The sequence below is a fragment of the Balaenoptera physalus genome (assembly GCF_965194825.1).
Source record: "Balaenoptera physalus genome assembly, chromosome: 17".
In the NCBI taxonomy this organism is placed as follows: Eukaryota; Metazoa; Chordata; class Mammalia; order Artiodactyla; family Balaenopteridae; genus Balaenoptera; species Balaenoptera physalus.
In genome coordinates, this window is record NC_138895.1 from 84692524 (window position 1) to 84704183 (window position 11660).

Genomic DNA, 11660 nt, shown 5'->3' on the forward strand with positions numbered 1-11660 from the left:
AGGGCCCCCCACCTACACTGTAGACACAAGCTTGTGGCCAACACGGGGATCCGGTGAGGAGCGCCCTGCGGGGTCGGGCCTGCCCTTTCCCGACCGGGCATCCAGGTGGTCTTGTGCTGAGGGGAGCGGCCAGCCTGCCCTGTGCAGGCAGAAGGGGGTGGGTTAAACGCAGAGTTGAAAAACTCCAATAGACGAGCTAAAAGTTGCTCTGCTTTTTATCATCACCGCACTAACCAGTGTCAACAAGAAAATGCCCCTCCCTCTGGAGGACCCTCCCCTGCCCCCCCATGCCCTGCTTCCTTCAGTCCCAGCGCTGGTCCCCAGCCTTGCTCACGGGGACAGCCTGGGGTGCCCTCCTGAGCCTGGGCTTGTCCTTGGGGAGCCCCGGGCCCAAGCTGGCCTGGAACACCAGCCTCCCCCCCTCGTCCCTGGCCCCCTCGGCCACTGCCACCCCACCCAGGACAGTCCTCAAAGGAGGGCCTGGCTAGCATGGGAATAGAAGGAATACGTGAGGCACACGGACCCCCTCAGTACAGACTCCGTGGACTGGGTTGGGGGGCGGCCAGGAGCTGGCGTTGAGGGCGTGGGACGCGGGACAGTTAGATTTTTTCTTATCATGTCAAAATATACTTAACATAAATTTCACCATCTTAGCATTTTTATAAGCACAGTTCAGTGGCATTAAGCACATTTACATTGTGGTACAACTTTCACCACCTTCCAGCTCCAGAACTTTTTCATCTTCCCAACCTGAGATTCTGCCCCGCTTAAAGTCCTCCAACCCCTCCCCCAGGCCCTGGCCCCCTCCCGGAGAGCGGACGCCTCCACCAGGCTCGGCCGCATCATGCGTGTGTCCCCGCAGCTTTGAAGGAGGGCAGGTATTCTGCCCAGGGAGTGGCAGGCCTCACCGGGGTGGGGGGGAGGTGGGGGAAGCCAAGGGAGACCCTGTGGGTGGAGGGTTTGATGGAGCAGGCATGGGGGAGGGGAGGCGGCAGCGGTAACGACAGCCCAGCAGCGAATTGGTGTCTCCAGGCGGCCAGAGGCAGAGAGGGTTTCTAATGGTCCCTCAAGCCCTCGGTCAGCCCGCAGCGCTGAGCTCAGCATTCCCCCGTGAGGCTGGGAGGGGCCCACCCGGCACTCATCTCCCACCCGCTCTCCTCCTCCCCTCCAGGGCCGCCACAACTGGCCGCCAAAGAACTCAAGGAGAGGGGGGCAGAGCCCTGTCCTGTGGGTCTTCAGACCACAGTTCTGACCCCTGCCTGCCAGGCCGGAACTGCCCTGCCCTTGGGGGCCCTGTTGGGGGGCAGGGACAGATCGGAAGCTGCCCCAGCATCCTCCATCCTGTTTGTCAAGGGACCCATTAGGAGCTGACAGCTGCTTCCCCGTCTGCCCACCTCGAGGCAGGGCCTCGGCCCCCAAACCCCCATCAATCATGGACCCTGGGGTCTGCAGCCCCCTCCACCTTGGTCTGGGCCAGGGGCCCTCAATAGGACTGTTCGTTCAGGAAGGGCACCATGGAGGACTTGGGAGCATGTGGAGGGGAGGTAGCTCCCAAGCCAGGAGGGGCAGTAGTACGGCCCAGCCCCGGCTGGCGGCCAGAGCAGGTGCCTGGGCCTGGAGAGTCAGGGTCAGGTCGGTCACAACCCCGCCCCTCATGGCCCACCCTCTGGAGGGGGCCTGAGGCTGACACTGCTGGGTCTCTGGGCCTCTGTTTGCCCATCACCTGGGCTAGAGGGTGCATGGGAGGCCAGTCAGACCCCACGAGGGTCCAGCCGCTGGTCTCATTGGGCTGAGCCACTGCCGGCATGGGTGCAGGGCCAGGAAGAAGGGAGCCACCGGAAACGTCTGGCAGCTCCTTCCCTCTTCCAGAGGCTGCGTGCAGGCCTGGGCGCAGGTGACGGCCTGGCCAGGCACACCAGCTGCCCCCAGGTCAGGACTGCCCGGCAGGCTGTGGTTTATTTATATGACGAGGTTTATTTATTTATAGGGCTCCCACTGGGCGGTGCCCAGCCATGGCCAGGGAACTCCCAGCTGCCAGAGGGGCCTGAGCCCTGAGATACTCAAGGCCCCACTGCAGAGAGGCCCACTGCAAAGGTGGCCGATGTCCACCCCTCCACGGGGAAGCAGTCCCCAAGGGACCTCCCTCCTCCTTCTGGGTGGGGAAGCAGCGGTCACGCAGGTGAGGGTCACCAAGGGGTGTCAGGTCACAGCCAGGCTGGACCACGATTATGACAACAGTCCTCCAAGACCACGTTTCTGGAGTGCCCACACCCTGGACCGGCTCGCGGCTTCTTGGTGCCCTGCTGGTCGTGACTTTGGGAGGCTGGCAGGGATGACTGGGCCTGGGGCGGTGTGGGCCCTGCCAGACTCTGGGGCCACAAGGCTTCCCTCCTGCCTGTCCCGTGCTCCCTCCCCAGGTCTTCAGGTAAAGCACAGGACCCCAGGGGCATGCGCATTTTACACAGGCAATGGATACTTTTTAGTATAAGTAGTCCCCAAATCAAGCATGGGGCGTACTTATAACTCAAATTGTTAAGTTGTTGTTGATCTGAAATCTGGCTGTAACGGGGCCTCTTGGGTTTTTATTTGCTAAATCTGGCTGCCCTCCAAGCACAGGACAGGCTGCTGTCTGGGACCCCCCCCTGAGGACAGAGGCAGCCCCACCCCCGCAGAAAAGGGCCCTGAGGGCCGGCCTGGCCAGACCTGTCCCTGCCCTGCTTCCTCCTCATATTTCAACCTCCCACTTGCCCTGTGCCCACACCCCTGCGCCTGGATTAATTTGGGAAGGACAATGTTTATATTAACCATTCATTTATCGACGTCTGCTTGCTGGGTCAATGGCCAAATTTATTGTCTCACAAGATGGGCCTCACTGAGCCGTGTACGCCCCTCCCCCCCCCCAGCCCTGGGTGGACAGACGCTGTCAATACACAGACAGCTGACCTTGGGCCTGCCAGCCTCTGCTGGGGGCTGGGGGTCTCCCGGGAGAGGCTGCAGGAACAGGGAGGAGAGCCGGGGGGGGGTTCACCCCTGGGCCCCACCACCGCTGTGGCCCCTTAGTCAGCCGCACCCTCCCTCACGGATGGGGGTGGCACTGCCCAGAGGCCAGGGCTCTGACCCAGGCAGGGGGAGTTCAGAAGCTCGAGAGGATGGGGGCATCGGACCACAAGCCCACTAGGCACCTGCCCAGTGATGCGGAGGCCCGAGGCATCAGTGCGTAATTACACATGGCACTTAGTGGCCAGAGCCTGCGGGGAGGGCCCAGGGCAGGGACGGGGCAGAGGAGCCAGCAGTGCAGACGGCCTGAGAGCTGGCCACCCACCCTGCTGCCCGGCTGTGTAGATGGCTGGTGTAGACGCCTGGGTAAGCGCTGAGGTCCTGTGCAGAGAGACTGGGGTGTGTGCAGGCCTCAGGGACGCCTGCGCCTCCAGGCTGGCCCGCCACTGGCTGAGGGGGAGGGCGAGGCCTGCTTGGGCCCTGAGGGCCGAGCTTCCCCACAGCCCAGGCTCATTCAGGTCCCAGGGGGCAAGGTGGGCTCTTGTCCTCCCTCTGTCTGCACAGTCCTGCGGGGCCTACAGACAGGGCTGTTCTGGGCAGGGGACCTGCCAACGCCAGGGTCCTGAGCAGGAGCGGGCCACAGGCTGGGGGCCAGGGGCCAGCAGAGCCCCAGGAGGCTGCTCAGCTTAGGCTTCGGAGGGGCCAGGAGGGGTGACAAGGTGAGTTCTGGTGTCTTTGAAGGACGATCACGTGGGTGTGAGAGGGGTCTGGCGCTGGCGGTGGGGTCTGCACACTTCCGGGGCAAGGAGCTGGCTGGGGGTGGGGAAGAGGCGTTGCTGGGGAGCCGCTCCTGCCAGAGGTGTCCTCCTGGGGCGCACCCCGCACTGAGCCCCTCCCAGATCCTCCTCTTTCACCCCCACCCCCCGCACTGTGCTGCCAAGGGGAGCTGGCGGGTGGGCTCATTTGTGGGCAGCAGTGGTTGACGGGCCTGGGACAGCGTGGCGCTGATGAAGATGCCACCCTGGAGTTACGGCCTCCTGGAAACAGGGGTGATCCATCGGTCAGCTCAGCTCGTCCGGGGAGCAGGGCCCAGAGGTGGGCAGAGACGGGGCTTGGGAGGATGGGTCCGTCCCCTTGGGCTAGGAGGATCCCAGCCCCTCAGAGATCCCCCTAGCCCTCCATCCCTTCCGATGGGGACAGGGCCATACCAGGCCCACATCTTTTTGCTGTTTCCTTTGATAGATAGATAGATAGATAGGTGTAGATATAAAATTAATAGACTTTTTTGGGTTCCTTGGTGGTCCAGTGGTTAGGACTTGGCGCTATCACTGCCGTGGCCCGGGTTCAACCTGTGGATGAGGAACTAAATCCCACAAGCTGCGCGGCCGGAAAAAAAAAAAAAATTAATAGCATTTTTTGGAGCATTTTTATGTTTATGGAAAAATGAGCAGGAAGCACAGAGTTGCCATATACACCCTCGATCCCTTCCCAACACATTGCGTTAGTGTGATACTTTTGTTATAATTGATGAGCCAACATTGATACATTATTATTATTAACTAAAGTCCATAGCTTTCCTTCGGGTTCACTCTCGGTGGGGTATTGTACATTCTATGACGTGTATCCACCATTACAATGTCACACAGAAGAGTGTCACTGCCCTAAAAATGCCCTGTGCTCCCCCTCTTCATCCCTCCTCACCACACACACCCCTGGCAAACGCTGATCCTTTTACTGTCTCTATTAGTTTTGCCTTTTCCAAAGTAGAGTCATAGAGATAGAATCACACAGTATGTAAGCTTTTCAGATTGGCTTCTTTCACTTAGTGATATGCATTTAAGGTTCCTCATGTCTCTTCATGGTTGGTAGTTCATTTCTTTCTTTCTTCTTTTCTTTCTTTTTTCTTTTTCTTTCTTTTTTTTTTTTTTTTTTTGGTAGTCTTGAAGAAATCTCTCTCTCTTTCTTTAATTGAAGTGTAGTTGATTTACAATATTATGTTAGTTTTAGGTGTACAGCAAAGTGATTCAGTTTCATACACACACACACAGAGATATATATCAATATATATATTCTTTTCCAGATTCTTTGCCCTTATAGGTTATTACAAAATATTGAGTACAGTTCCCTGTGCTATACAGTAGGTCCTTGTTGGTTATCTATTTTATATATAGTACTGTGTATATGTTAATCCCAACCTCCTAATTTATCCCTCCTGATAGTTCATTTCCTTTTAGCACTAATATTCTATTGCTTGGATGGACCACAGCTTATCCACTCACCTACTAAAGGACATCTTGGCTACTTCCAAGTTTGGGCAATTATGAATAAAGCTGCTATAAACATCCACGTGCAGGTTTTGTGTAAACATAAGTTTTCAACTACTTTGGGTAAATACCAAGGAGCAGGATCCCTGGATGCTATGGTAAGGTATGTTAATTTTATAACCAAACTGCCTTCCAAAGTGGCTGCGCTATTCCGCATCCCATCCAGCAACGGATGGGAGGTCCAGTTGCTCCACATCCTCGCCAGCACTTCCGGTGGTGTTTTCTCCATGTTTCCAAATAATCTGTGAACGTGGCTCTCTTGATTTTTCAGCTTTAGTCGTCCCCAGTCCCTTCCTCCTCAAAACGAGGGTCTCCAGCCCCTTACCCTGATTTGTTCACATCCTCATCATTGCCAGCTGTGGTTAGAGCACCGTTTCTGGTTGGTCATTACCGTGGCAGTGTAGATCTGTCCACAGCTGACACTGTGTGTCCTACAGCCCACAGGATCCTGGAGCCAGTCCCCCTTCCCCTCCCCACCCCGCCCCCTCCTCCCTGAGGCTCAGTGCCCTACGTGGCTTCCCCTCCCCGCCTCCCCCCTGGGTGCCCCCGCACTGGGTGTCAGCAGTGTGAAGCTCCCGCGGGCTTTCCCAGGCCGTACTTCTGGACCTTCTGTCTGCAGTGTGCCCTCGTCCTGGGATGACCTTGCCACTCCTGTGGTTGGTTCCCTGGGCCTCTCTCCTGTGCTGGGGCCCCGTTTGTAGGGACCCATGTCTTCCTCCTCCCTGGCTTTCTCTCACAGCTGCTGTCTGCTCACTTCCCCAGGAAGGACACTGCAAGGCAAACCTGTGGGGACTTTGCACACCTTAAATTGTCCTGATTCTACAACCCACCTCAAGGGGCAGCCGGCCCAGGATTCTGGTTGCCAAGTTGGCTGTGAGGGGACGCTCTGCTGTCTTCTGACTCTTCCCATTTCTGCTTTTCTTCTTTGTATGTGACCTGGGCCACCCCCTCCCCCAGTCTTTTAGGATATTCTCTTTGTCCTCAGGTTGGGAAGTTTCATAATGATGTTTGGCCTCTGTCCACCAGACGTCAGAGCAAGAGCTCATGGTCCAGGAGTGGGACGCGTTTCACCATCCACAGGCCACGATGGGCAGCATCCTTCCTCCGTGTTCTGGGAGACGAGCGACGGGCACTGTGGGACCCACTGGGGAAGATCCCACCTTTCCACACAGAAGAGGGGTGCCCCCCTCCCCAGGCTGCTGTGCCCCCTGCTGGCCCCCAGCAGCCTCAGCTGCACTGCTGCTCCAACACTCACGGCCTAGCGGGGGCCAAGGGAGGCTGGGGCATAGGTGGGCAGCCAACTGGATGCCCAGGCAGGGCAGGGGCTGGGAACCTGGTGTCCTGGTTGGCAAAGGGGAGGCTAGGACAGGCTGGAGGCTCTGGGGGTGTCCCCACCCCCCAGGCTGAGGTCACCTTCCAATCTCAGCCAGCTGCATTATCATGTCGTGGTGGAGTGGCCTGAAACCCAACCCCACAGCTCCAGTTCCCTCCGCAGAGCCCAGAGCCTGGCAGGAGGGCCGGGAGGGCTGGTCCACTGAGGATGCTGTCCACCACTGCCCACCAAGGGGAGCCATCGCCGGCCAGGGCAGGTGAGGTGAGCAAGGGAGAGGGCAGAGGGGGGTGGGGGCACTGCTTACAGTCACCTGGCCGGGGCCCTGTCCTCTCCATTCCCTGGCTAGCCTCTGGCCTCTCTGCCCTGGCTGCAGGTCACCTGTGAGGTCATTTCAATGCCACCTCCTCAGGAAGCCCTCCCTCCCAAACACTGTCCCTCCGCCTTCCAAGGCCCTTGTAATCAGCCAGGTAATCCTGGGCCCTAGGAGGCCCTTCCCAGACTCCTGAAGGCAAATTCTGGGCGGGTGCTTGGCCCCTGGGCTGTTCTGCCACCCTGCCCGCGACCCCTCATCCATGGATGCCCCCCCCAGCAAGATCGCCTCTCCTTTCCAGCCCAGCTTGCCCCCTCCCACCCCCAGCCCAGGGTCTGGCCTCCTACATGCTTGGCCTGGTGCCAGGTGTCCCCAGCGGAGTAGGTGGCAGGATCTCTGGGGGATCTGTAAAAATGCAGATTCCCAGGCCTGCCCTCGGGCCTTGGGATCCCCAGGGTGGGGCGGGGAGTGTGCACCTTGGACTGCTCCTGGGGCGGGGTGGGCACTGTGGAGGGGGCCGCCATCAACCACACGAGGTCTGGGACCCCTACAGGACCAAAGCCTCCGGAGGACGGGAACGTGTGGCCCTTCTCAGCCTTTGAGCACCTCACCCCCACCAACACGGGTTATTCATGATAAATACATTCCACTTTGGTCAAACAGATTTGATTAGGAAAACACCTTAATTTCATTGCTTTGAGAAACATAGCAAATGCAGGTTGGAATGAAATTTATTCGTTTTAATAAAAGTGCATTGGGCCTAGTGTTTTTTTCTTTTTTTTGGGTGGGGGGCCTAGTGGTTTTTAAAAGAAGGCCACAGGCCGGAGCCTGTCCCAGGTCCTCACACCAGCCATTTGCCTCCAGGCTAAGCATCCCGTGCCCGACCCCACGCTCACTCCTGTAATTCCTGGCTGGCCACTCCTTCCAGGAGCCTTGTCTGAGGTGCCCCATCGCAGGCTGCAGGACACCCCGCTCAGGACCAGGCACAGGAAGAAGTCCTCAGACCCTCCAGACCCTTCTGCAGCCTGACCCCAGTGACCTCACCCCGCTGCCCACAGTGGTCCCTGGGCTGCAGCACCCCCAATGCCTGCTCCCTCGGCCTCCACCCTGCCTGGACTGTTCTCCCCCAGCGACCACAGCACCATCTCCTCCAGGGCCTGGGAGAAGCTGCCCCTCTGGGGATCCCTGCCACATTCCAGGCCCCGCCCCTGGCCGCCCCTCCCCCACCCCTTCGCCTGCTCCACCGGACTCAGCACGGCACTCAAGGCAGCCGGGAGGGCAGGGGGCCCACTTCAGCGTGGGGACCCAGTAGGCTGGCCTGGCCTCCCCGCAGGACTGGACAGGAAGCGTGCCCCTCTCACAGCAGCCCTTCACGCACCTGCTGCCTTCACCCCAGGGCGGTCTCAGTTATTCACAAGAAAGCCAGCTCCTGTGACCTCCACCTCCTTCCCGGAAGCCTCTTCAGCCCACCGTCCCGCCCCGCCCCCCGGGGGACAAGGCCGGAGGTGAGGCTGCGGGAGGCGGACCCTGGGCTCCAGGAACGCCAGCCGCTAGCTCTGCTGCCTGCTGCTTGCCGGGGGCTGCGACCTCCTCCTCGGCCTCCAGCACCCGCACCCCACCGAACTGGGGGCCTCACAGGTGCTCACAGTCAAGTGCTCAGCTGGCTGCAAGAGTCAGGGGACCTGTCTCCCCTGGGCCCCTAGAGCCACCACACGGGGGCAAGGCCACTGTCCGGGGACTCCCACCCTGTCCTGTGGATGTCCCGGGCAGTCATGTGCTTTGAGGCTGTGTGCCCCCCACTGCCCCCATACTCCTCATCCTCATCCTGGGAGTAGCCGGCCTGGAAGAAGCTAAGATGGACCCAGAGGGCCCACCAACCATGCCCTGAGGGTGCCCTTTTAGCTCCGTCCTTGGCGTAGGGCTCTCCGTGGGGAAAAGCCCCCAGGAAAACCGGGGTGTTTTTCACTTTCTGACAAGGAGACAAGGGTGACTGGGGTTCAGTTCAATTGGGCCACGGGAGCTTCTTTTTGTTGCTTCATCTCCTCTTCTTTTATCTTTAAGGACGTCTATTTTCTGCCTTACCTGTGGATTTCCTGCACGTTACCTCAAATCGTTATACGGCCCCACGCCCTCCTTACCCCCAGCCTGGGTGGGGAGTGAACGGCTCACCTGGGCCGCAGGGGCAGCCCCGGGCAGGTGCCATGGCACAGACGCAGTGAGAGCCCGTGGGGGGATGCGAGGGCCAGTAAGGGCGCGCGGACGGGGTCACAAGGGCTGGTCCCCAGGCCTCCCGCCCCGCCCCGGGAGCCCCGGCCGCGCACGCGCACTGGCGGCCCGCCCTGGCGCCGCGCAGCTGCGAGGAGACAGCTGCGCCCGCCCGCGCGTTCCCACCTCGCCCCGCCGGGGCGCGTCGGGACAGCCCCGGGCACCGGCGGTGGCAGCTCGGAGTGTCACCTCTCCTGCCACCCGCGCGGCGCAGCGGGCACGCGGCCCCTCCAGATGCGCAGGGCCCAGGGCCCCAGCACGCTTCCTCGGCGGAGGCGGGGGTCCGCCCGGGGCGGCACCATCTGACGCCCCCCTCACCTATCCGCCCACCCCGCCCGCTGCCATCTGTCTGCCGTGGAGCCGCGCCAGGCCAGGGGCCAGGGCCCGGAGAGCGCCCCAGCCCCTCCCCACGTCCAGCCGTCCCCCGTCCGCACGCCGGTCTGGAATGCAGAGTCCCTGCTCGTCCCGGATGACGCCCTTGGGGCCGAGGGCGAAGCAGGGGAGGGAGGGTGTCGAGAGGTACGGGTGCCCGGACCTCTACGTGGAGCCAAAAGAAGAGCTACTGGGATCCTCCTTCCCGAGAGTCTCCACTGTGGGGCCTCCTCAGCTTCAAGCACCGGCCTGCTCTGGCCCTCACCGCGCCCCGGTCCCTGCCCACCCCCGGCCCCCAACCCCGTGCTGCCCGGCTCCGGCTCTCCAAGCGCCCCCATCAGGCTCCTCAGGTTGGACCCTAGTTTGCAACCCCCGACATCTGCAGCCCCAGAGCAGCAAGGAGCCTGGAGGCGACTTTCTCCTCCACTGGTTCACTCTGCGTGGCCCCTACTCAAGACCGCTAGCGGTGGGGGGGGGGGCTCCCCTTGCCCCCGTGGCCATGCCTCCTCTCTCCTCGCCAGGGAATCAGGCTGATCAGCAAAGAACCACAAGGGGGGCCGGCCCCATATCCCTGGAGGGAGGCCTGTCATCACCACCCACTTTACAGATGAGGAAACTGAGGCTTAGAGGGAGTGTGGCCATCCTTTGGCCGTCCCACCCTCCTCACCTGCCCATTGGCTCCTTCAGGGAGAGGAGGGGTGTGGTCCTCCTGGGGGGGAGGGTGGAATCCCCCAAGCCTCACTGCGGTGGAACACAGGCATTGTGGGCTGCACAAGGATGCCAGGAGGTCCCTCAGAGGGACCCCAATCCCTGGGCTCCCCACCCACCCCCAGCCTTTCCTCTCTCCCCCTTTTTCATCAGCCTTCCTACTCTCTACCACCTCTCTACTTACCCCCGTGACCCTGTGGGGAAGGGGCTTCAAAGGCATGGGGGCCTGGCCACAGTCACCTGCCTGTCAGGCCACTGTGTCCAGGTCCCCTGTGGGTCTGTGGCTGCTTGGGGTGAAGGGAGGGAGAGCCAGAGTCCAGAGGAGCCCAGGTGGTCACAGATGGGCCAGGAGCCTGGAGAGGGGTAAGGGCCCTGCGGTGAGGTATGGGCACGCTGCCCTCATGGCCAGGAGTCATGGTCAGTGCTGGTGGCTGGAAGCTCTAGGACACATCTCCCCTGGGAGAGCCATCTCGAGAGGGAGGGGGGGCTCTCTGTCACTGGCTGAGCTCAAGTCCTTTGCTCTCTCCTCTGGGCAGGGGTGCTGAGGGGGAAAGAGTGGCCAGGGGCTGCTCCGTCTAAGGTGGTTGGAGAGGGACAAGAGAGGCCGTGGGGGGCGGTCTTGAGGGTGAGGGCCTCGGGGTGGGCCAGGCTGGGAGACTCCAGCTGGGAGAGCCGGGGAGCAGCCCAGCGGGGAGGAGCCCCCACTGCCAAGGTTACCCTTCACCCTCCTCCCGCCTCAGTCAAGCTGCTAATTAGCATCCTGAGCACTCAGTCAATTAGGCTGTGCGTGCTTAATTACGACAGCGTGCCCGGCGGGGGTGGGGCAGCACCGTCAGCCCACAGCCCCAGGCCCCCGGGGCTGAGGTTTATCGACCAGAAAAGACACATGAGGAGACCCTGGCCACGTGCAGCAGGGTGGGGTGCGGGGTGAGCGGAGGGGTAGGGGAGGGAGGCGGGAGCCCCGAGCGTGTGTGTGTGTGTGTGTGTGTGTGTGTGTGTGTGTGTGTGTAGGGGGCACTCCCATATCCTTAGCCCGGTTCCCGCCCAGGTCCCTGGGGGCGAGTCCTCCCCTTTCCACATCTCTGGCCCCCAAGTTTCTACTCATACCTGCCTTGCCTGAAGACAGCAGTTACCTGAAGTTATCCCAGGCAGGGTGGGTGTGTGGCCTGGAGCCCCCAGAGTGGAGGCCACACCCCTGCCCAGCCCGCTTCTCTTGGGGCCTGGAGCAGGTGTGTGCCCTGGGCCAGCCGGGACACCTGGCGTGCTCACCCCCGATCTGTCTGCTATGCTGTTCAACTCATGATGTGTTCTGCCAGACCACCAACCAGAGTGGCAAGGCTCAAGGCCCTCC